General features: G+C 41.9%; 1 long non-coding RNA gene across 2 annotated transcripts in view; it reads right to left on the bottom strand.

The window, feature by feature from the left end:
* Positions 1 to 15,240, bottom strand: part of LOC107316817 — a 274,260-nt gene extending 259,020 nt beyond the window's left edge. For both annotated transcript variants that reach the window (XR_001556594.1, XR_001556595.1), the window contains exon 1: positions 15,117 to 15,240. This is a non-coding gene — a long non-coding RNA (uncharacterized LOC107316817). The remainder of the gene's footprint in view (positions 1 to 15,116) is intronic.
* Positions 15,241 to 25,044: the final 9,804 nt, after the last annotated feature.

Here is a 25,044-nt window from a genome sequence, read left to right as displayed (position 1 = left end):
AATGTGCAACTTACAGAAGAAGACTGCATATCCCAGATAACATCACGGTCAGAGATAGGTCACGGGACCTGGACACTGTATTATCTCAATCCCAGGCTGGACTGATGTCTTTTGAGTTCTGGCGTCCAGGAGAGCGTGTGGGAGCCTTCGCTGTTTTGCCTAGAGTTTACACTAGGCCTCTCGGTTTTGGGACTCATTCTCTCTCCTATTTTGCTTGATTCGTTAGCTTAATTTCAAATTATATTATATTGTGTTATCCTGTATTTTGATATAGTATTTAGTAAATAAGTGTGCCTCCTTAGATCGTTGCCGCTGTTTTCCTTTCCTAATTAAATTTTCCTTTCGGCCTAGCGGCCCTGTGGGGTCCACAGACCCCCTGTCATGGACACAGGTAGATTTTCGTTTAAACCGTGACAACATGGAAGCTGAAGTAGACTCTTTCAATATAGTTACGGAAACAGACATTTTCTGATCTGCCATACAAATGCTCCCATCTCATAATAACTTGTGAGTTGTTCAGGATACTTTGTCTAATCAAAAGGAAAATTATACAAATATAAGATGAAAAGGTTCAGCCAAGTTCATGGGGCAATTGCCAGGCTGGGCAGGGCTGTGGAGTAGCTGCAAATCAGAATCTTCTGGAAGGGGGCGGGGGAGTGCAGGGGGGGAGGGGGGAAGTAAGATGTGTGGTGAACATGGAGCCTTTGCTCGAAGCTGGGCTGAGGTAAAGTGTCACAGCCAGAGCTGGGTCAGGAAGCTCCAAGGGATCCATCACACTGGTGGCAGCTTAGTTCTCCATCGTGCTATTGTCAGACAAAGCTTGGGAAAGAATCTACTTATTCTTGCAGTCCAAAAGCAGACAGTTTGTTAGAAAAAAAAAAAATAAAAATCTCATCCTTCACTCCAGCTAATTGCATAAAGAAAAGCACAGACCAAGGCAGGCAGATTTATCATCAAAAACATCCACATCCATTTAGTTTCAGCAAGAGGTAATTCTCTGTGGTGACTGAAGGTATTGCACTATCACATTTATGGCAGTGCCAAGTGTGGAGAACAGAGAATGCTGCTGTGCCAGCTGCTGTACGTTATCATTATTTGTACTAGCATCATGCCAGGAGCCAGGTACTGCACAACATAAAACAAAAAGTAATTCTCTCTTGCGGACAGGTTACAGAATAATAGCAAAGGTGACCACTCCTGATCTGGACAGCTTAGTCTAGATCAGGACAAAACAGCATGTATCAGATGTCATGCTTAAATAAAACATTTTTCTTCCCCATAGAAAGAATCTGTGACTAACAGGAGTCAGGATTACAACAGTTGGAGACAGTCTGAAGGGACACCTTTGTAACAGCATGTTTATTCAGGGTCCTGTATGAAACATTTTATCAGAGACACCAAACCCCTGAAGTCTGACTCAGAAGCCAGTTGGAAAAGGTTTAGTCCTTAGGTGGTAGAAATAGCCGTGGGTCTCAACACAGTTAGAAACCACCACTTTTCTCTGAGAAAATTCTTCACCTACAAACACACACAAAACACTGCCCAGCTCATACGCTTAAAAACAAAACATTATGAATTTATCCTAAAAGCCCAGTAAAGTTGTTTCTCCTGCTCCTTGTGATGGAAGAATCCATCTCCAAGCAGTCACATAGGCTTTGCTTAGCACTCACAAGCTTGGTGAGGCCTTGAGCACAGCCAGAAGGAAGTTCACAGAAATGGGTGGAATAATCTTTTAAAGTCCCAGAGTTTTGTTAACCACAAAGATAGATTTTTATCAATGAAAACTTTAGGGGAGTTTCAACATGATCAGCAACAGAGTAGGGGACAGGAACTTGATTTTTGTCATAGAAGATTTCTGCTTTCTTCACATCTGGAATTCAACTTCAAAACCTCCAGGATAATTTCATCAAAATTTCAGGGTTTACAGGTAAATAAAGACATTCTTTCTGTTCTGTTCAAAGAATCTTAAATACTCCCTTAACCAGAATGAAAGTCTTCATAACACAGGTCTATCAAAGGTAAGTTATAGGAAAAAAAAAAAAAAACAACTCGCTTTTTTGAATCTCAAAGAATATGCTAAAGATCTCCATCAAAGGAAGACTAAAATTCCTACACAAATATGCATATAACTTCAAAATTCACTCCAGATTTTCAGAAAGCATTACTCTGTGGACAGTAGGAAATCTGAATAAAAACTAACAGGAATCCTTGTAAAGAACTTTATAGAAATCTGATTGGTACGTTTCTTATTTGATTTGACTGAATGCAAAAGTGAAGTTTGAGAAATTTGGATTTAGGGAAAACATGCCCAGGAAGATCCATTCAAAGCCCATTTCAAATGCTCCTAGGTTTTCTATATGGTCTCTGTCCTGGCACTCCCTTCATCTTAGTGCTCATTGTTATGTATCTTAACTCCGCACACAGGGCCCAAACGAATGAACTGCAGTTTTGCCATTGTCCCTATAGGCTGATGGATCACAGTCCTAGTATTTTACCTGCATAATCCTTCCTCCCAGAGGGATGCCCCTAATTCTAATTAAATGAGTACCTTTGAGTCCCTAATCTATGCAAAACCCTTTTTAAAATGTGTACTGATAAAAGCACCAGGAACATATGTGTGTGCCACAACCCTATATGAAAAATACAAGAATTTACTTATCCAATCACAGGTCTTATGAATATTTCTTGCATGTGTGAGTCTCACACTTTCAGTATAGAAATTATAAGATATTTGAAAATAAGACCCTTCTGCTTCTAATACTGGTATTAAGATGATGAAGGCAGGCTTTGTGCAAAACCAAAATATTTGGTGGGAAGGGTAGAGAAGATTAAGATGGAAGAGAGACAGTCTCAGGCTGGTTGCAGCACCTGACTTTGATTATGATCTAAGCAGACAAAAAAAAAAAAAAAAAAGAGTACAAGGATAGTATCTAAAAGACCTCACCAAGACAAGTATGACAGCTTCTCATAGTGTTACAACAATTGACGTATGTCCATACTAAGCAAGACAGCTTCAGGGGTCTTCAACTAACATGGCAGTCAACTGCCTCCCTAAAGTGAGCTGGAGCTTGCTTGTTGCCTTGAGAAAAGACTACGAAACCTTTGGATTATCAGGCTTACATGGCATCCTCATCTGCTGCTCCTCTCTGAATGAGATGCTTCAGAAGCCCTGCTTTAAGAAAAAAAAAACAAAAACAAAAAAACAAGCTACCAGTGTTTAGCCTTTTAAAAATATATACATGTTTTATAATTCCTAGAGCTAGATCTTGACAAGTTTACTCCCGAGATCTTACCCTACAAGAAGTTCCACATAATGTGCTGTTCTTAATAAAGAGTAGCAACAAGTAAATGGCTGTGAATGAAATGTATGAAGCATCATCTATTCTCCATAATCGCTGCAAATAATTTCAACTTAATGCTGTTCTTCCTCTGCCTGCCGAGTATTGTGGGTTTGCTGGAGCCCCCCACACAAGCTGAATGAGAGCCCTAACCTCTTGAGAGCCTCCCAAATCAACAAAATGTCCCTTCCTCATTCTTTCTCTGCTAGAATTTGTTTTGCATGGAATTTATTTGCCCGTTTTGCATGAGTCGTTTGGCTGTAATCTCGGCAGCATGTAGCCTTGCCAGATTTCAGAAAGATGAGTAAACTTCTGAATCTGATAGCGACTTCAGCAGAATACCAAAAAGGGGCTTCTTTGTTCTCCATAAACAGACTATTTACTTTGATCTAGTAAAATGAATTAATGAAAGGAAATGACACCTTCCAATTTGGTATGTGCAAGAGAAAGAGAAATAGGCTTAATTTTTTATGTTTTCTTTTTCCTTTTTACAAAGATGGAATAGGCTAAGGGGTATCCTTTCCAAAGTACAGTGCTGATAGAAATAGACATTTTCTCTGGTAAAAAGTCTCCACATAACACTGCAAGGTCCATGTATATGCAAGCAGTTCAGAGTTATTACAAATCTAAAATAGGAAGCTATTCACTTGATCTTTTGGTTCAATCCTATTAGGACCCCCCTGGAGCTCTAAATGGATACCAGCCTGTCACAGGCCTGTTGCTGTGACGACCCAGTCTTTACAGAACAAGAAAAAGAAATGATAGTGATTGGCAGACCTTCCTTGCCCTAGTATGTAACACAAAAGGAGACAAAATGAAGAGGAAGTCAGACTCTTATTATAGGTTTGATGCTTCTTAACCTTACAGCACCTTACACCTGGTAAGTGTCACCCTGCAAACTTAAACCCTTGGAAGAGTAACGTAACATTTCAGTCTCGGATGCGAAGAGCCAAGTCAGGCATTAATTTATCTGTCCCGTTGTTTTGGTTGATTGAAATGCAAACAGCATCCCTAGCAAAAGCGCATCTGCAAAAGGAAGAAATAAACAGAGGTTCAAATCCTCCTGGCTATGCTCTCACAAGTGGGTTTAGGGGTGTAAAAGCAGTGGGCCAAGCAGGATTTAGCTCACAGTGTAAATGAATGAGGGACTAGCATAGCAAGGACTACAAGAGGGAACTGTCTACAGCTCCCATTTGCCTTGCATAAGAAAGGAAAGAATTTGATAAATTCTACCATATGGTGCCATACTGTATCCTGCTAGCTGTAAATAATGGTCTTTCTGTTTCCAGCTTCTTTAGCTTCCCTTGGTAGCTGTGACAGACTTTCAGCATCAGTTGTAAGAAAGTGCAAAATACACTTTCCTTCACTTGCTTATTGCTTTTTATTTTTGCAGGGTGTGGGGGGAAGAGGAGCGGGGAGGAGGCAACAAAACAAGAGAAAAAAAGATCAGAAGAATAAGAATAAATTGCAAAGATTTCCATTAGATTATCACCATGAAAATCCAGATAAAGTCATCGTGATGTTAAGAATATTGTAAGTTCAATTGTTGCTATCAAGAACTGTCACATGAAATGATTGCTTAGGACTGATAGATATATACACCTGCATCCACAATGCCTGAGCTATGAATCTATATTTCATGCATGTTTTTTGCCAAACATAATTATAACTTGTTTGTTGTTTTTTTTTCCCCATCGCTCATTAATCTTGAAGTAATCCCAGCAGCCAAATAGCTTTCTCGTGGTGCTGCAGAGAAAGCAGATTGGAAGCTTTTCTATTTTCATTCTTTCCTCAAGATGCCTTAAAAGAACCGAAATTTTTACTCAAACTTTCAAGCAGCATTTCTGACACTTTGAGTATAACCTGGTATTTAAGAGTGTCACTAAACAAATGTTTGCTTGAGCAGGGAGATGAAATCCAATAAACTGTGACCCTTAACGATGGTATATAAGTTTTGTGTTAGCATGCTCGAAAAATGACATTCTGTAAAGATAATAAGGGAATGTTAAATTAGCAAGAACAGAAAATCTGGATATATTCTGAAATGACTTTTTTTAATATCTAACTCACAGTTCAGAATGTTAATTTTCTTGAATAAGCAAAGCTGAACTTTTTAAGGTCTGTGGAAAAGCGCTTGCACTTAAAATAATGTTCAAATAATGGCACAGGTTCCAGCTGATCAAAGCGAGTGGAGTTGCGATGATTTTAAACAACAGCTCCCGGTCCAACATCCTAAAAGCTTTTAGATTCAAAACTTAGAATATGCCTCTGGGTGTTTTGTAACATATTTAAATATTTACATTTTACATTTTATCTCCAACATTATTCCTTTGTAACCACTCACTTGCAAAGGGACATCCACCTCCAGCACAAAGGATAAAATAAAAATGTGCATCTCTTACTATTGAGGTAGGGCTTAAAAAAAAATTACCTTTCTCAGAACGTTAAAAAGCAAGAAAGTCAACACAGGGGCAAAGTATATTTTCTTATAACTTGTTAAAATTAATTTCACAGTTGCTTTAAAAAAATACAGTGTCAAACTGAGATGGACTTACTGCAACATATGTACATATTGCCTGATGAAGGCTGTGTTTGAAGTGCAAGCTCCTAAAGCTGGATCATATGTAAAATTTGCATGAAAATATATTTGTTATCCAGGAGAGGAGAAAAGTTAAAGGGGTCAAAAAAATAAACTCTAAGATTATTTTATTTCATCTTTAGTACACTGAAATATCCTGCTTTCACAATAGGCATTGCAAATCATTACCAATTGAGAAGCTGGAGCAAATGCCTCTTTTACAAACCCTTCTTCAAAAAAAAAGAATGAAAAAGAAAAACAGAACTGTAGTATACAGAACAATAAGCTGGGGCTCATCCGGCATAAGCAGAAATTGTGCTCATACAAAGTTATTCTTACATTAATACAAGTCTCCATATGGCAGCTCGGTAAACATGCACTGACATTTTAAACACAAAATGAAAACTTGAGTTTACCTGAAATGAATGCACGCAGGTTGCTGATGTTACAACAATTCAGCAAAAAAGCCGTGCTCTGTACAGTCTTGTACCACCAACAAATTAGCTGTTTTGTTGAATTGCCACCAAAGGCCATATAATGAGTTCACAACCTATTATTACTAATTTACTTATTATTTATTACTAATTTCCTGTGTTTCAGTAAGGAGAAAGGGGAGGCATTCGATAGCTCTATTTTAACTAATAGGTAACTGAGAGCACACTTTCATGACATAGTTGTTGATTTCTCATCAAAACACATGGACACGGTGCCTTATGAATATCTATTTATCTCACAGATGGATTTCATTTTAGTATTAGTGCATGAAAGTTTGAAAAAGGAAAATAAGAAATCAACTGTACACAATGAAAAAAAAAAAAAAAAAGCAGCACTCTGCACAGCAAGAACTGCTTGCTCTGTAAACATAACACTTCCAAAGTCATTTGGCAGTACCTTTTTAAATTACCATTATTGCAACATAATAGCATTTTAATAGCACTTAGCAGCATGAAGTTTCTCTGCATTTCCCCCTTTTCTCGCAGTTAACACTGTCAGCCTTAGAGATTTGTACCAGAATACCAGAGTTATAGGGGTATACTGAGAGGGTTAAACCTCCAGCATTTTTCCTGGGTAGTACAAGTTGGAGAGCAGCCCCTGGAAAAAATGGAATTCGTCTCCTGTCTGTGGGATGAGCAGGGGCTTTGCACCACCTCCTGGTGCAAGGGGGAAACGCCAGAGAGCAGGGCTCTCATTGACTCGCCCTTTTTTTTTAGATCAGTTCTTGTTTTGGTTTTTGGTTCTTGTTTTGTGTCCATCCCCTTTTCCCACTATTTTTCTTTTTAATTTTTTTTAACTCCTCCTTAAAACCTAGTGTTCCAACAGCACCAGAAGGATGAATCCTGTCCTACCATCCCCAGTCCAATGAAGCCCATGGATGGACCAAAGGGTTTTTCACAGCTTCCCTGCAAGAGCCCCTCTGTGGACAAAGCCAACAGCACATACACATTGCTACTGTAAGCCAGACCCCTGTCTGGAAGGCATTGGAACCACAGGGAGATGGCAGTGCTGGGATGGCACTGTGAGGCCATGGGCACTGAGAGACCTGCAGGTGCCAAATCCAGGTGGGATCATAGGTGCTGGCCCTTTGTCTCCTTGGTCAACCCATCACCAAGATTTAACCATCTTGAGCTTTCCTCCTGAGTCCCAGGGACAGTCTGGTCTGAAGGCTTACAAAGAGATGGGCTATTCCTGCCTCATGTTTTTTTTTTGCATCCTGGATGAATCTGTGGAGTTTCTGCCACAGAAAATGAATTAAACATAACAAAAGAAAAATAAAATGCAAAATCCCAGAGCTCCTGAACTGAATACTTCTCTCTTGCACTCACAAAGCCACTGCGTGATGGAGACTTGGCCCTGTAAGTCTCGTTATAGTTTAGAGCAAAACAAAAGAGCTAATAAGGGGGTTTCATCATCTGTTTGGCTTCGCGCTCCCAGCTTTAAAACAAAACAAGACACTACCACCATAATACCAGCAAAATAAATGCTTTTCTTTCTTAGATTCATAAAACACTCATTACACATAATTAATCATAATGACATGCTGCATTCAGGCTTCTAGCTAGGTTCTGGCTCGAAGTGTAACGAATTGGCTTCTCATAGCTTCCAGTACTTTACCCAGGATGTTCTTTAGGATGCAAAATTGATTATCCAAAATAGAAATCTCTTCGTTTCCTTTGTTTTGGTTGCTGTTGAAAAACCTATTAGTTTTTAAGCCTCTGCATTTTCCACTTCCCTTAAAGAGACGGCTATTTAAATTCACTGAAGTTTGTGGGTTTACACCGCAGTGAAGTTAACCTAGCAGCTACAAAGTCATTAAAAGCTTGGCTAAAGATTGACCAAAACGTGACTGAATCCTCACTAAAGACTTTGGGCTGCTACTGAGATCATCAAGAAATTATAAGTGTGTCTTAATACTATCTACTAACAATGGACCCTAGGATTTAATATATAATATTGATTTTGATACAGTCTCTCCTTGGCAAAACAGCAGTTGATACTATTCATAAATATGATACTTAAATTTTAAGTTAAAACAAACCACAAGACCTTGAATAATAAATTTCAAAGGTATACAGGACCATAAAGAATATCTTTGATTCTAAAAGTAAGTAATGAAGTAGAAAGCAGGTGGCTGTGTATAACCATCACCCCAGCAGACTGTGACATTTAGACCAGGAGTACAAATTCTGCTAGAGAGATTTTGTTCATCCTTACATCACTCGCACTGAACACTGATAACAGGAGGCTGGCACTTGATCCAAGGTCTATCTGATGAGCGGTTTTACACTCTGCTCATTTCAGCCTACAGGTCAAATTAGATCAGCCCCCTGGAGAGACAATGCCTGCTAGCTTCCTCAATTCCATGTGTGATATCAGGGCTGCAACAGAAAAACACCCACAGCCTCTTGGGAGAAAAACGTTACCTCCTTCAGACTCCACTTTAAGCATGGATATCCAAACCAGCTCAAACAGACAACAGCCCCTTGCATTCTGAACACAAGCCCTGAGCCTTCTTACTTGACAAACCTGACCACGAAGGATGTTTGATGTTGCAGGAGTAATCACTACTGACTGCTCCTCAACAGGGCATTTATACCACATCAGCAGGACACTTCCTTCTCACACGCCTCAGAAAATGGGTTTTGCTCAGACAAAAGTGGCAAACCTACAGAAACCTTCCCAAGTCAGAGCGGGTGGCATTGTTATTTGCACACAGAGATGGGCCTCAGAGTTTAATAATAATAATTGTGGATTATTGTTGCAAGCCAGTACAAAGACTGCATAAAGGATTATGGATTTGCTGTAGAAATCTAAAGCAGGCTTAGAAAAAAAAAAAAATGGAAGCAAAACTTTCAATAAAATTCTACAGGCCACGCTGTGTTTGCTTTCTGCTGAGCTTGGTCTTGCTGTAAAGGCTGTCAGTTTATGGCTCTCTAACACATCCCCATGGGCTGCTCTAGCTTTCACCAGATGGCAGTGGTGCCTCAGGGACTATCCATCAGATGAGGTTAGCAGCAGGGTCTCCTCCCCTCTCCAGAAATGCCTCCCAAATGTGGGACTTCAGGGATTCTGCATTGCACCTTCCTTATCCTGTTCAAGAGTCTCTCATTTTCAGTGGTATCCACATCCAGAACATTAGAGGAATCTCTAAATGCACAGGGCTCCCTAAACAAGATTATCTTTGTTGTTCAACAGAGCAAAAAATAAGTGGTCCTGGCAGTTTCTCTGGTTATGTCTACAGATTTCTATGAAATTCCAGAGATTTCTTGTTATTCACCTCGAAAGAACTTTTCTTATAAATACAAGGATAAAGAACAACTACCGGGAATCATGGCTTATGGATCTGGTTTTGCCACAAGCTCTCTGTTTGGGCTGTTACCTAATTTTTCCATTTTTCCATCTGCATGATGATCACAGTAACGCTCCTTTGACTGATGTATCATGGGCTTTAAATTCAGTTGTCATCTGCAAGTTGCAGAGGTTGATGGCTACCACAGAAGCATCTATCTGAACATTTACACAGAGCGTGCATTCTTGGAGTAAGGGAGATATTTTTGTTCATGCTTGTGGAAACAGAATGGAGTTTCCAGCAAGGGATTTCCAACCACCACTTCTCTCGGCTTTTCAGCCCCCTTCGCACTCCACACTAATTCATAAAATCACACTTATTTATATTAAATAGTGTATGGTCCCTCCTACATAGCAATCAACACATTTATTTATTTATCCAATTCTACCTTCCTTTTCGTCCACTAATAGAGTTGGGGGCAGTTTTCAATCAGTAAATCCTCACTTTGTCACTAAAATATATCCTCAATTACTTATTAGAAAAAAAAACAAACAGAGACTTGTATTAAATCCATTCTGACAGAAGAAATATGCCCATTCTGAAACTGTACCTAAGAAAACCTTTTGTTGACAACAAACCTCTGAACGAGCACACATTCTGCATCTGTGCCCTTCTGGGCAAGTGTAATGGTACGATCTCAATGTCAGTTTTCAAGTTTGATCCATTCCGCCTCAGATTTACACTGGCTCCATTGACTAGAGCAATGTTTCAGTTTCTTATTGCAGCTCTTTAGCACTGCATAGAGCCTCTGGTACTGACTGCCAACAGCTTTCACCAGGTGGCAATGGTTTCTGCAGAAAAGTCAGTAAGAAAAGCTCACATTTAACGTGCTGAATAGCCAACACAATATATCGACACTTTGAGCATCCCTATATGCCCTAATAATCCTAGAGCACTTTGTGCCTCATCAGCCAGTTAATTTTACATGCAGTTTCAACAAAATCAACAAGACAGACATCTGTATAAGAATGTAGTACAGTTTGAGATCTGGATCTTGATACCACACTGACCTAATCTGTTCTGAAACAAAAATAATATGGGAAATCAAAAGTAGACCCTCTGATAATGGCTTGAAGCTGCATCATCTGAAATAATGCAATTATTCCTCCAGTTTCTGCGATAAACTTTTTCTGTTGCAACAGGGAACACATTCATAAGGGAGAAAATGGAGATGCAATGCCAGGCAGTAAATGAGAAAGCAACTTTCTCCTGCTCTAAGCAACACACAAGATGATATAATCGAATACTTAAAGAATTATTTTCAGCAATCACGAGCAATAATGCACACGGCAATGACATCTGTTAGCCGTGACGGGACTAAGGGCTCATAATAAATCACACATTTCCCTACCTTATGTCATCAACAAGCTTACCCGGGGACTTGGAGCTGCTGAGGGCCAGATGATCAACTCCAGAATAATACTCATGTTTAAGGCTCAGCATCTACACAGAAGTCCGGTGCAGAACAGCTTGGAGCACAGGCAGTGTAGGGAACTGTTAACCTGGCCAAAGGCTGTTATTCTACACTTGGGAGCACGAGATACATGCATGTAACTGCATACATGTCTTTAGCACCAGTACATGAGTAGTCTCCTGCAGTGGTCTCTTGTTTCTCCTATAGTCTTACCAAAGACTGAAAGCTTTTCCTGCTGAGATAAAGCTATTGCAGTGTTAAAAGAAATGTTGGCACTTAATGCTTTTTTAAATGGCTAAAGAACCAACTCTGAGCTCAGACCTGGTACCAATTCCTGAGATGTGAAAAAGTATCTTCAGTAACGTGAAATGTGATAGGAGACACAGAACTCTTCTCTGTTACATAGAAGCACAATGCAAAAGGAAAGGGCTGCCCAGTACGCATTTTGTTTATACACCAAATTCTTGCACTGCAGAATTTTGAGCCACAGCTTCATCCCCACCTAGCCACAATCCTGCAGCCGTGCAGAAGCACATGCCATCCTGCACAAACAGGGAAGAGACACATTTTTAATAAGTTGTTCTGACATTCCTACACTATGGCATTTGTATTTATTACAGCAAACCATCACAGTGCACACTGCAAATCAATAAAGTGAATGTGAAGCTGTTCTTAGCACTCACAGCCTTGTCCATTACTGTAATATCTAGTTGTTTACAGTGTAGTAGTGAGGCACTTGTAGGCCTCACTCAAATATGGCTTTCATTCTCCAACATGATCAAATGCCAACTGCTGTACAATGGCTCCTTTGTGGATCAGGTATATCCCAATTTTAGCCCTGGATAACACTGCAGAAGTCAATAGGGTTGTAGTTCACTCACATCATCAGGTAAAGATAAATTAAGTCAAAACCTCAGACCCAAGCTGTTTCCAGAATTAGCAGACTTTTGGCTCAGGTCCCTTTTTATCAGGAAGAAGGGTTTAAAGAGAAGAAAAGGATCACAAGGAGAAAGGGGGTGTGGAGACAGAATAAACATCATCTCAGGCATGCACTGGCAGCTTCCACAAGAGAGGTCTTGAGCTCAGCCCAGAAAGCTATTTCACAGCTTCTTTGGCTGTCTGTGCAAATGTCTGCAATTTATTTCCTAACATTTCAGTCTGATCCTGCATGGGACAGACTGCAGAGACATCCTGTTCTCCTTGCCACATCCCTTCAGTATCCTTGCTGTGGGTTATTGAGCGGTCAATTAGCAAACGCCCTGGAGAGCTTCGCTTCAATTGAGTAGTTATTATTATTATTATTATTCCTTCTTCTCACAACAGAAACATTAACCCTTATGAAAAAGAGCTTTAAGCAGAGTGCTTGTGTTCCAGCTTTTCAAGAAGGAAGCTTCTGTTCTTCTCCCACAAGGAAAACAAACAGTCTGCCATAGGTTTCAGGTTAGAAGAGCTGCAGGTGAGGGAGGAGTCCAGTATTGCATGGGAAACTCAGGACCCAGAGATTCCAATAAAAGGCTATGAGCAGCACAGAGTAGCTGAAGACAGAGCTGTTTGACCTTATCTCCAACCCACCATCTTCAGTAAACACACTGAAAGCAAAACTGAAACTTGCAGTATATAAAAGAAACATCTGTAAGTATTCCTATTTCCCCCATACCTCCTACACAATTTGTCCCCGGTGCTCAAACTTCCTTCTGGCAAAATGTGCACCTATACTTTTCTCTCTAAATGTCATCTTTTGGAGGGGGGAGGGAAGGAGAGGGAAGGGAGGGAGAGGGGGGTGCTATAGAAAAGAACAGGACAATCTTTCTTCTTTTCTCTCTTTCCCAGTCACGGATTTCCCTTCCTTCACACCCTTAGTTCATTTTTGTCACACCCACCACCTCCACTGGCCCTTAATTGATAGAACATCACTCATTATCTCCCTGCATCAGCAAACAGCTTTATTACACTGCTGCTCCTAATCCCAGCCCCAGCTACCTGTTCTGCAGCAACACAGCTATGCTGCAGGGCCAATTCAGAGCAAACAGCTCAAGCAGGACACACTAGTACCTGCTCACAGATGTGGCTAATGAAGCCAGATTGATCTATCCAGAGTGACTCCACCTGGACGAGCACTGCAGGGTTGACTGGTGCATTGAGTGTGCTGCATTTATATTTTATTAAACACAACAGGCTGTGCAGAAACTTCAGTTGTATAATATTGCATGCATTGCTACCACCAACAGGAAACAGCAAGCAGAAGAGATGCAGCAGCAAGGAACGGCATGGCTATGCCCGTGTCAGCACCTGGTCTGAAACTGTACACCTTCCTCAGAAGTCAATAGAAAGGCAGGGCTGCCTTTCCAAATTGTTACGTGGTTCCAATTAGGAATTCTTGCTTTGCCTGAAGTTACTCAGATGTCAGAAGCAGCACTGCTGCTTTAGAGCCTCACTATGCTGTTTCTCAAATCCATGTTCCTCTGGTGTGTACAAATAAACTCCCCCGCTCCTGCTCCAAAAATATTTAACAGCAGCAGCTCCAGGGATTGTTCACAGTACTGAAATGTAATTAGTCCTACAGGAAGCGTAGGAACACTTACTAGCCTATTATATTAACATGAAGAATAATTACACTACCTTCGTTTTCTCTAACACAGCTGTAGAAGTACATTTTTTGCTCTGTCAGCACGTGGAGAGGCTGAGAGGTTTGGTAAGCCTGCAGGTACGTGTTTATTTTACTCATGGGAAGAGCAAATATCCAAGGTTTCTAAGAACCCTGGAAAAGGGACAAATGCACTGCAGCAATTTAACAAAGTGCTTATTCTAATCTGTATAAATATGCACCACATGTACCTTTTACAACTGTTATGTTTTGTGCTATTTCGGCAATAGCCAGGATTGAAGGCTTTGTCAGTTATGCTTCAATGGACTCATAAAAGCACCTCTATTTAAAGAAAGAGGATTTCATAGTAATGGACAAAATTGTAAGTGCTGTCAATGGCTACATTTCATCTCATTGATTTACACTGTGTAGGATGATTGCCTTGATTTGAATCGCATATGCTGGAGACATACTGCATTCAGTGCAAAACAGCCGGATTTCACAAAACAAATGAGCCAACAAAATCCACTAATTCTCAGTGTGGAGTCTGTGAGTGGAAAACTCATGGGGCTATGCTGAGACATGGCTTTCAGTGCAGCAGGGATGGAGGCTAAGTCTCCAAATAGCATCTTAAAACTGTCCAAAACGCCCCCACAACTTTAACAGGTGGGGAGTTCTAACTCAGAACTCAGTAAGGTCTTGGAGAACCTCTAGCTACTGTTAGGCATAGAATAACCATGGCCCTGCAGATGGGGTTGGCCCTGGCATCAAAACGTGCTGATGGTTGCTGCTGTCCTGGCTGGGTCACTTGTAGCCTGGCAAATTTGTGTCACCTTCCTTTTTTCCTCCATTCTGCAAACCCTCTGTTTAAAGGTGTGTGTCTCTGGGACATTTAACACCTTGGGGTTGAACCCTGTGCACAGTAAGCCCCACTTGTCTTGTACCTTACACAGACTTTGTTATAGCCTTCATGAGTGGTGATTAGAGGTAACACCCTGACCAACCTGTGTTCTGCCTCAGCTGTGCTATTACAGTAAATCAGAAGGTAAAGGTTGGGATCTGGCTTCCAGTGCACACCAAAGAATAGATGCAAACAGATCTTGTTTGCCTCCTGACCTTTTCATATTAGCCCACAGAAGTTATACTTTTATTCCTCTGTAGATAAACCAAGTGTAATCTGGATACAACCAGTGCTGAGTTTGTCTTTTTTTCTCTCTCAAGCAGGGATTGAGTCTATGTGACCATACAGTACACACACATACACCTTTCCCTGAACAAGCAAAAAGATCAAAGCAGTGGAACAACGAAAAAGTAACATGATAGAAAAGCGTTACAAAAGAAGAGCGCTCACCCACCTCTGAAGATTCAGGCTCGCAGGGAAAATCCCACAAGAGAGGAACCTCCAACCAGAGAACCTTCTCTAGGTAGCAGTCAGCCCTTCAATGGGGTCTAGGAGAGGTACAGCCAGGCTGCAGCCCTTCCAAGTCACATGGCTTAATTGCCTTCACCTGTGCTCCCAGGGCTGACCAGGTCCCTTCCCTAGGTGATAATCAGTGGCTCAGACTGTGATTCAACAGTTCTCATAAACCCCTATGTGCATCTGATAAGCACAGAGTAAGCCATTTCTAATGGCTTAAAATTTCAGCTTTAAAAAGGGCATTCATCAAAGTGTGCAATGCACAAAATTTTTTTTACACACCTAATGCATTATAGCAATGGGACAGACTATATTTCTAACACATCTGAAATATTTAACATAGGAGAAACGTGGAAAGATTGGGCTGGATTTAAAATACAGTGTGTAAGCCTGTGAGATGAGAGGTAAGTTAGAGCACAGAACAGGACAAAGAAACCGGAGCAAGGTCAAAAGAAGGTAAAACCTCTGTGCAGCATGGTGGGGAACCATGCAGGGCTGGAGTCCCAGAGGCAATGCAGATGCACCAGTGCACATGTTAATAAGCTTCATCTCAGTAAAAACGATTACCATGGGCACAGCCTCCTGCTACACCAATTATTCTGCTTTCAGAGCTAGCTTCGTTTCTCCAAGGTGCTCCATTACAAGCAACCTGCTTTGCTCCCATTCCCTGTACAGCTACTTCGGTAGCACATGGGTCTGCCTTCCAGTGGGACAGAGCCATCCCATTTCTGCATCCCAAAAATCTTTGTCCTTAGCCTCACAGGGCCCAGGAGGGGAAGAACATGACTTCTGAAGCCAAAGAAAGTTTTAATTGCAATTATAATGTTACTGCATTACATGGCAAGAGGAATGGGGGAACTTCCCAGTGTCTTTTTCTTAAGTGTTATTTTAACTGAACTAACTTAAGCTGAGCTTGCTGTGACTTACAGAGCTTGCTTGGGGGATAATTACATCTGTTTGGAGTATCTCACGCTGGAGTGATTGATTGATATCTCAGCCTTGACTTATCCTTAATGCAGGGGTTTTGGCAGAGTTCAAGAACCATTTCCCACTGAACTTAGAGTTAAACCTAATAGCCAATACTGGGCCTTTTTTTCCCTTGTGCAAAGGGCCAGATGCAGAATTAAGTCTGAAATCAGATTTTGGCACTTACTCTTAGATTGCCTTGAAAATCAATTGTTTTGCAAAGACTCTGAAGTCCACTTTGAAGGCACAGACTGGATAGCAGGGAACTGGGCACAGCTGTTCTTGTTTGGAGATGTCCCTGGAGCAGCTGGGGGAGGGTCAGGTGATGTTAAGTAAAGGTTCTGCCCCAGAGTGCAGTGGGCATGGAGCAGGCTGCCCAGGGCAATGAGCACAGAGCTGCTGGAGTTGAAGGAGTGTTTGTACAGCACTCTCAGGCATAGGGTTTGATTTTTGGGTGGTACTGAGTGGAGCCAGGAGCTGGACTTGATGATCAGTGATGTCTCATGCCCCAAGAACCATTGCCTGAGCATGGTGGGGAGCCACACCTTATGAAACTTCCATGAATTGGCATGGAAAATGTAAAAAGAGAGGGAAGGGTCTGCTTTCTTCAGGCTCCTTAACACAGACAGAGCTGAGTGCTGTGCTGTGTTGTGCTGCGCTGCGCTGTGTGCTACTGGCCTCACACAAAGCCAAGGTCAGAGGGAGGGAGAGGCAGAGGAAACTGCACATTAGAGGAAAGGAGACTGCAGGTATGCCTGATGGGAGCCAGCGTGTGGCCCAGGGATGGGGCATGTGTGAGACAAAGAGGGTGAGCAGATGAGGGACCTGCCAGCAGCAAGTGTGAAGATGAACACCCAGTAGTGACAATGATGTTCTGGCCAATCAATGATGTTTGATGCATGGAGGATAGGATAGATGTCATTATTCTACAAAACCATATACGGGCAAAAACAAAGCCATCTTTTTTAAATAAAAATGAAAGAGAAGTGACAGGGGAAAAGCAAAATATTTGTGAAATGATTTAAACAAAGAAGTAAATCCATAGAATATATATTCTTTCCCCCACAGATATGATGTACTGTATAGTTTACAAGAGAAGAAAGAAAAAAATCAATCCACGGCAGTATCTGATGTGCTTCTGTATAATAAACTGCTCTGCAATTATATGAGCAAGGTGGTGGTGGTGACGAGAGGTATGGGATTTCATGTCTTCAAATGTGCTGGGTTTGTATCATCCTGTCACCAATTGTTCAATATTGTGATACCGGACAATCTCCAGCGTTTTTCCCAGTAGGTCAGTGAACTTATTTTCTTATCAAGCCTTAAGGCAGGTGCAGACATAAGGAAGGCATTTGCCTTTGTTTTTCTCCTTCAGCCCTGCCCAGCAGCTCCTTAGTATGCGGAGCCAGTGATTCAGCCGCACAACTTTCCTCCTCCCTGTATTTTCTTTGCGAGGGTTGCTGCAAAATGCACAATGGGGAGAAGTTTCATCTCCCCCGTATGATGTGAATGAGAGAAATGTCTAATGCCTGTTGTGGAAGGTGGCATTTTAATTATCGCAGAGCACTCCAGCAGGCACAGGTACACATCTGCCTACGTCCACGCACACACCCGGCATGAAAAAGCTCTTCCTCCTCCTCCTCCTCCCATCCCTTCTTCGCCTTTATGCAACCTGGGGAACATGGGCTGATTGGAAAGGTCTCTTTCCTTGATAACAACAATTCAATGCGCCTTGACATTTTAATAGCCAGCCGTCCTAGTGAACACAATCGAGCTGAGCAGTGAAGCAAAAATCATTAGGTAAGCAAGATAATCTAAACGAAAAATCAGCCTCAACCGGCTTCCCACATCTGGGGTACAGCTGGGCAGAGGCTGCCCTTTCCAGCTTCCAAGCAGCAGTCCTCTCCTGGGAAGGCCAACAAGGGAAAGACGAGCTTCTGTGGATTTATGGCGAGGGGCCCTGGCCCGCCTGCCCCCCCTGCCCCTCCCCTCCCACCGCCCTCTCCATCGCAGGGAGATGCTGACTCTGCAAGCCGCCCGCTTTATGAATATGACCCTCAAAGGGAAGCAGCCCTCTCGCAAATCCCAGAACTATGTTATCATCGTTATTAAGGAGCTTAAAAAGGAGCCGGGAAGAGGAGACACCGGTGGAATTGCAGCCTGATTGTGATTGATGTGTTCCTATTAGCTCCTCACTGTTATCTCTCTGGATGGCAAGAACAGCCAGTGGCTTGTAACACAACAGATTACCTGAGTCCTCAGCCCTAGACGGATGTTTAAATAAAATATAGTCCCTTTTAGCGAGAAGCTCATTTTCTCTCTGAGGCTCCCAGACTATTTCATGTCAGCTGTGATTCGCTGTGACTCTCCTCAGTAAACATGTCTTATCATTAATAATTCTTTACAAGCACAATTTCATGGAGGCTTCTGTCTGCCCACATAGCAGAGGAGGGGGTGTGCATGCGCACACGTTGGGCTCAGCCTCGTCGTGAGGCGGTTTGGGAAGCAAGGTGCTTCTCCTCGGAATTTCACCTGCCTTGCCAAAAATGATTGATTACCCCGAGCAGACTGGGTGTCCGGCTATACCCAACAAATGACTTTGGCCCCTAACAACAGGCCTTGGCCAGATAGAAATCAATATTTCACCATTAAAATCTATCAAAGAAGAGTTAAGGCACCATCTGTCCCTGCCGCCTTTCCATGGTGTGTGAACATTAAATCCGACACTTGTAGTACATGAGTAATCAATATATAGTAGTTCACAGATCATTTGTGGTCCCCTTTTAGCAGTGATGGATGCTTGGAATAGTTGTGATTCATTTTGTCACACCATTAAACAAGATTCTGTCCAGTTCCTTCCTGATTTCATTTAGAGGATCATTCTTCACAGTTCATAAGAGAGAAACGGTTTTACCAATCTGCTTCTATTTCAATAAGTCACTTTATAGAGATTTTGTGTCCTGCAGACTGTAAAAATTCTGGAGAGATAGTACAAACATACCTCTAAAACTATTCACTGCATGACATATGCATAAAGTGTGAAAAACTGAATGTAAATATGTTTACCTCTTTATCTACAAATATTGGTTTTAACCCTCCCCATACCAGAGGGGGCTCAAGGCAGAAGCACATGCAAATGCAGCCGTTCCTAGGACAGGTGTAGGCAGGTTTGGAAATGGGCTGTAATTAAAAACAGGGATAAAACCACTGCAAGCTCACTGGTTGATCTTCACTCTTGAAATTGAAATGGAGAGTCCTTGGTAAAATAAACACCTTTCTTAATTGCTTCAGCTGATGCTCACCCAGAGTTCTCTGAATTCTTCATTTTATACTTACAGTAAATGTGTAATTGCTGAACACATTTTTAATGATTACGCAGGAATTGCCATTCTTATGCAGTCTTTTTTCTTTTAGGGGCAGGGTTAAGAATTTTTTATTAAAGTTCCGTAGCTAATTAACCTCATAAAGGATCTGCTTCTTCAGTGCCCACTTCATTCAATCGGACAACAGTGTAAATGGGCATCACAATGCGGCTTCTTAGTATTGATGTTAAGCATTACCTGTGAAATTGCTGTGGCATTAAGACCAGAAGGGAATGAGCATTGTTTGCATGTCCAGAGAAGGGCAATGAAGCTGTGAAAGGTCTGGAGCACAAGTCTTACAGGGAGGGGCTGAGGGAATGGGATTGCTCAGTCTAGAGAAGGCTGAGGGGAGACCTCATGGTTCAGAACAGCTCCCTGAAAGGAGACTGTGGTGAGGTAGGGGCCAGCCTCAGCTGACAGGTAACCCTGATAGGACGAGAGGTAATGGCCTCAAGTTGTGCCAGGGGAGGTTCAGGTTGGATATTAGGAAAAAAATTCTTAGAAAGAGAATAGTGATGCAGTGGCATGGGCAGCCTGGGGAGGTGGTAGAGTCAGCAGTCCCTGGAGATGCTCAAGAACCATGGAGATGTGGCACTGAGGGATGGAGTCAGTGGGCAGTACTGGTGGACAGTTGGACTGGATGATCCCCATGGTCTTTTCCAGCCTTAATGATTCTATGATTCCATGATTATCTCTACTCCCCCAACACTATGCATTGCACCCCTATTTAGCCAAGCCTCTACATGATTCGATTTTTTTTGCTAATAAACTGCATAGCCATGATTCCCTTATTATAAATCTTTCCCTAAGCACAAAAGTGGGCAAAGGGAGGGGGAAAGGGTTGTAGGGTAACAAGACTAATCAGGATTTCACCATCAAAGCAAATACATCCAATTAACAGCTATTAAAGAAAAATGTTATGGCACTGTGCACAGTGAAGGCCATTACATCCAGTGGAATTAATCTTAATTATTTGTACCTGTGTACATACATGCAAAGGAAAGCAACTCACATTAATCTACATTAAACTTAATATGCAGTCGGTGTATTATCTTCTGAGTCAAAATTGAGTGCTGGTTTCCGCATATGTATCAGTGATGCTATCTCCAGTAATTACAGTACGGCATGGCTAAAGACACAATTTGCTCTACACAGCACCACTTGGTTGTTAAAATCTTCCCTGTGATTTTTAAGAAGCCAAAGAATAGAATGGCATAGGCAAATATTATTCTCTCAGAAGTCTTTCTAATAAAAAAAGCCCAGAAGAAGCCATACAGATTTATTATCCAGCTTAAAGGGAAACCGAACAAATATAAATCTGCGGCTTTCTGAGGTTTAAATAACGGCAATTACTACCCCCAAAATATTGCATTTCATGCACTGTGGACAACGTTGTTAAAACCACCCACAGTATTTTGGACTGCGGGGATTTTTTTCCATGTTCTTACCAAAGTTGACAGTAAATTATGTTGGTTGTTTGTTCACTTGGTTTGCATTATTCGATAGGGCTTGTCGTGGAGCTCTGTGCTGCGGTAAGAATAATGAATGGTGCACTTTTTACTTTAAATCCCTGCCTAATGAATATAGACATAGGCAAAAAGCTGCTTAGGATTCCAGAATATAACTAACCGCAGCACTGGGCTCCAGCTGGTCATACCTTCCAGCGTATTGTTCAAGGGCATTTTCCTCATCAAGAAACCAATTCTGAGTCCTAAGGAGCAAAAAGAGAAAATAATTTCTATTGTGTCTAGCAAAAGCACTCTGGCTTGATGCTGATTGCATGCATAACTGCTAAAGAGTCTTATAAATGTTTGCACCTTACAGTGGCTTTTATCCCATTAATACTTTGCAAACTCCTGAAGTCTGTGGGTTTCATGCAGCATCTCAAGGGATCTCTCTCTGGAGGTGTTACTTCAATAAACATAGGTCTGTGCTTTGTCCCATGCAAAAGATGAACTGCTGCATTTTGGCTGTGTTTTAACATAGGTTGATTCACCCTGACTAGCTAACAAGGTTTTAAAATCTCACAGAGACATTACACAATATATTTTCCCTAGCAAGTCCTTTCTGAAATGGCCACAAGTTGCAGCAGAGGAGGTTTAGATTAGACATGAGGAAAAACTTGTTCTCTGAGAGTGGTCAGGCACTGGAATGGCTGCCCAGGGAGGTGGTAGAGTCGCTGTCCCTGACAGCATTCAAGAGGCATCTGGATGAGGAGCTACGAGATCTAGTTTAGTGCTTGGGGTAGCAACAGTAATGGGAGGATGGTTAGACTGGATGATCTTGTAGGTCCTTTCCTACCTTGATTCTATGATTCTATGATTCTTCACCAGCATTTGTAGATGTGTAGAAACATACACTGAAGTATAATGATGCACTTTGTTGGTTATCACAGTGCATTTTTAGTTAATATTTGTCATCATGAATGCATACTGGAAAAAAAACAGATTAATGAAGATTTAAAGAAAAGGCTTGGAAATTTATATCTCATGCAGTTAAACTCTTCTATAGTTAAAATACAGAATTGTTTCAGTTGGAAGACACCCCTCCTGCAATGAGCAGGAGTACCTTCAACTTCTCAGAGCCCCAACCAGCCTGACTTTGAATGTCTCCAGCAACTGGGCATCCGTGTGTTTTTATCACATATTTTTACTTCTTCAGCAAAATGTATCATTTCCAAGTTTTACAGAGATTTTCTATTTCACCCTGTGCGCTTTCAGTACTGCTGCGTGTTTAGTAGTGTATGAACTTACTCTGGCTGCAGTGGTTTCTCCAGCTCTGGATCTTCTGGGGCTCACTGCAAGGAAGGCTGAAGTGGGCACACAGCTCCCCATTGCTGTGCACAGTACAACATTTCAGCAAGGAATTAATTTGAAGTGATCAGCTCTTGCACTGTCAGGGAATATGCAGACGGGTAGTGTCAGTGCATTTGCTTGAATTCAAAATGCCAAGACCTGAAGTGCCAATTCTCTTGTATAACAAACCCAAGGATTTTCCCCCTGCCTGCCTTACTTCCCTTTCTTTGTACAGTAACTGTAAACCCAGAGATCTTCCTTCATTGTTTTTTTCCTCTTGGAAAGTGTGACTCAGTGCAAGCACAACAAGCTAAGATGAGAGGTAATGGCCTTAAGTTGCTTGAAGGGAAAAAACTTATCTGAGAGAGTGGTAAAGGATCGGAACAGGCTGCCCAGGGATGTGATGGAATCTTTGGAGGCCCCTGGAGGTATTCAAGAACTGTGGAGATATGGCACTGAGGGACAGGGTCAGTCAAGTGTGGTGGGGGTGGGTTGGGGTTGGACTGGATGATATCAGAGGCCTTTTTCAGGCTTAGTGATTCCATGATTCCATGAAACTAGGAAGTCCCTCAGCACCGGGCAGCAAGAATTCTAAATGGAGAAGTTCCCACAGAGCTGAGAAGTATGGAAAATGGATAGGCAGGAAAGGAGACAAACTCAGATGAAAAACATGGGAGAGTCACCTTCCAAAGCCCTGTGTGCTCTGAATGACCTGAGGGATGCATGTGGGGAGAACATCAGCAGGGAGATCACTCTGCTATACGAAAAGATGAGAGCTCTGTGCTTTTAGATTACAGTCGGTGCTGTTCAGTGTGAGCCATGGAGACAGATAGTCCACATCTCAGCACAAACACCACTGTGGGCTACAGTTCTGAGAGCAATAAGTATGACGCACACTTCTATTCATGCAAAGACCTGTTAGAGAGCCTCAAACCATCAGACAAGCAGGTAGGGTTAGAGAAGGGATTTGTATACAAAGCTGTGTCTTTGGGAGTAAAGGAAAAACTAAACCACGAGTGGATGTTTCTGAAAATATCTCAATCCTGAAAGATTAGCTTCAGCAGAAGTGTCACTGCAGAAACCATCTGCATGCTGAAGAGGTTGCCTAGCAAGATTTTTTTCCTCATTATTATTTTCTACTTAGGCTGCTCAGAAAAGATCTCTCTGGAGAAATAACAGCAGGATCTTAAAAATAGTTCCAAACCCACAATTAAAAATTCAGCACAGATATTGTCTAAGCCATTGCCCCTGTGCCATTCTGATGCTGTTGCTGTAACCGTGCTGAGATTCTCCACTGGGCTTTTTTGCAATTCTAAGCACCTGCCCCAGTGCTTCCAGGATTAGATGCCAAAGGGTACAGCAGTGCTTGGGGAGATGCCACAGGGCTCAAAGGAGCTGTGAGGGTACATGGCTACTGACCTGCATCTGCCTAGTGCAATAAGCAGGAGAGGAGTGGGAGGGAAGTGGAAGAAAGCAAACCAGAGGTGTTACCCTGAGAAACCTCAACAATAAAATGAAGCAAATTAATCATTCCTGACATGTGCTACCCAGAAAGCTGGGGGTGCCCCATCCCTGGAGGTGCTCAAGGCTGGCTTGAATGGGCCCCTGGGCAGCCGGAGCTGGTGGGTGGCAACCAGTTCACAGCAGGGGAGTGGAACTGGGTGGGCTTTGAGGTCCCTTCCAACTTAAGATGTTCTATGATTATATATCCTATTCTTTTACATTTTTGCCTCTGGAAACTGGATGTCCTTTGTCCAAATTTGATCCATCACCATCTAGATATTCCTCTCACTGCTCATCTCCCTTCCTACTGCAGTGAATTGTCCTGTTCCCTGCCTAAGATCCTCATCTTTGATCAAAAGAACCAAAGATGAGATGAAGAGCATCTTCATCATGAAAACAGGAGAGGAAACCAGGAAGCCAGCTAGCAAACTGTCTAGGTTGTGACAAAGGCCAGCAGTAGAAGCCCTGAGGCCAGAAGTATTGCTATTCAAGTATTGCTATTCTGCTTCTGCGATGTCATGTCCAGCCAGACCAAACATAGGGTTGAGCACCCATCAATTTGCTCATACATAGCAGGATGCAACTCTTCTCTGTATCACAAATGTTTATATTGTGAGGGTCATGTCTACTTGGTTACATTTTGGTTTGGGATGCAAACCATCCAGATTTTTACTGAGCTATGGACAAATGGGATATGTAAGTGGCTGTAGCATCACAGAGGTAAAAGCATGTGGGTGGTGGGTGACAGTTTTTGACATATAAATACCAGGAAAATCATCTTAATTTCCTTCCTAGCTTGCTGATAGAAACTAAATCTTGGTATTCTGGAAGAAAAATAAAAAGTGAGGCAAATGTTATTCTGATACATTTACTGAGGGAGAAGACAGCAAGTGGAAAGCCATGTTAAATTGTGAATGTCTATGTTTGTAGGAAGGTGAGTAAAATATTGACATTTTCATAATTCATCTTATCGTGTAGAATATAAATGGAAGTGGGTAAAACCTCAGCTGTGCTGAAGACAAAGCAAAGCTATTCTCAAATCCTTAAAACACCCAGCAGAAGCCATCATTTTAGGTGGGTAGGAAACACTGCAAGGATTTATTGTCTCCTAAGTTCCCCATCACTAAATGCCCATAAGCACTTCCCAAATAATATCTCATTGTTTCTCTTGGTTTTCCCCAAGGGAGAGGTGGTACAGTGCCATTGAAATTTCCTTGCCACAATCTGTACCTTGGGGGTA

This window comes from Coturnix japonica, chromosome 7 (assembly GCF_001577835.2).
Source record: "Coturnix japonica isolate 7356 chromosome 7, Coturnix japonica 2.1, whole genome shotgun sequence".
Lineage (NCBI taxonomy): Eukaryota > Metazoa > Chordata > Aves > Galliformes > Phasianidae > Coturnix > Coturnix japonica.
This window is presented reverse-complemented; position numbering and strand designations above follow the sequence as displayed.